Source organism: Microtus ochrogaster, unplaced genomic scaffold (genome assembly GCF_000317375.1).
Source record: "Microtus ochrogaster isolate Prairie Vole_2 unplaced genomic scaffold, MicOch1.0 UNK1, whole genome shotgun sequence".
Lineage (NCBI taxonomy): Eukaryota > Metazoa > Chordata > Mammalia > Rodentia > Cricetidae > Microtus > Microtus ochrogaster.
The window spans coordinates 29,173,075-29,174,400 of record NW_004949099.1 but is presented as its reverse complement, the minus strand read 5'-3'; the positions used below and the strand labels follow the sequence as shown (position 1 = coordinate 29,174,400).

Below are 1,326 nucleotides of genomic sequence, written 5' to 3'. Positions count from 1 at the left end.
CACACACACGCACGCGCACTGTGCCAAATAAATAAAGAATTTTTTTTTAAAAAAAAAAAAAAAAAAAAAAGAATACATGAAGAAGGGCTGGCAAAGGGCTTAGTTGATATAAGTGCCTGTCACAAAGACTAGTGCCCTGAGTTTCTTAGGACTCAGATGGAGAGAACCAGCTCCCACAAGTCGTCCTCTGACCTCCATGCTTTCACTGTGGGGCACACACACACACACACACACACACACACACACACACACACACACACACGTATGCTCATGAGGACACATGCTCATACACACACACAAATAAATGCAATGCAAATCTTTGAAGATACATCAAGGTCAAGCTGGTTTCAATCCAGGGAAGCAACATTGGTTCATCACACAAAAGTTTAAAAAAAAATTAAAAATTAGCACTGTATAAATACATTGAATGACAGAAGTTACATGAGCATTTTAATAGACACAGAGACGGCATTCGATAAAGTTCAACATGATAAAATTCTAAAGAAACAGACAGCCACAGCTACACAGAGAAACCATGTCTCAAAGAAAGAGGGGGAGAGAAACTAAACAGAAGGAGAAAAAAGGAGAGAAAGAAAGAGGGACAGAGGGAAGCAGCGAGGGAAGGAGGGAAAGAGGAAAAAGAGAGGAAGGAAGGGGATGGAGGGACGGAGGGACAGAGAAAGGAAGGAAGGGAGGGAGGGAGGGAGGGGGAGGGAGGGACAGAGGAACGGAGGGAAAAGAAAGTAAAATTAAAAAAGAAAACAAACTTGCAAAACTTGAAGAAAATGATAAAAATCATAATAAAAATAAACTTTCCTTCCATTGCTTCAAATATGTCCCTGGGGCTAGACTCTTCAAAGCAGGGACACTTGCTCATTTCTGTGTCCTCAGCACATAGCCATGATTCGAAGGGCCTCAGAAATTGTGAGTTAATAATAATAGTAAATCCCTTACATTTGTACAGTGCTTCAAAATTTGCAAAATTCCCCAAGACTTCATGTCTTCCCCTAACAATGGGACCCAGGGCACAGACCCATACAGCCCCTTGGAGCACATGGGCAAGTGGGCACTGAAAGGCCCCAGGGACAGCTTCACTGCCTCTGTTGATAGCGGGCAGGATGGGTATCTTTCCACCAAATGGTGCTGTTGGGGATGCCACACCTCACCTTAGCTATCACTAGGCCCATTCCTGCTCAGAGCAGGGGTGTCGTCAACAGTCTGAGAGGAAACGCGATGGAGAGACAATGAGGGACATAAATATTCCATTAATGCGTTTTCTCTCTCTCTCTCTCTCTCTCTCTCTCTCTCTCTCTCTCTCTCTCTCTC

General features: G+C 43.7%; 1 protein-coding gene across 1 annotated transcript in view; it reads right to left on the bottom strand.

Moving 5' to 3' along the window:
* Nucleotides 1-1,326, bottom strand: part of Syn2 (synapsin II) — a 162,417-nt gene that overhangs the window by 28,340 nt on the left and 132,751 nt on the right. The window lies entirely within an intron of this gene.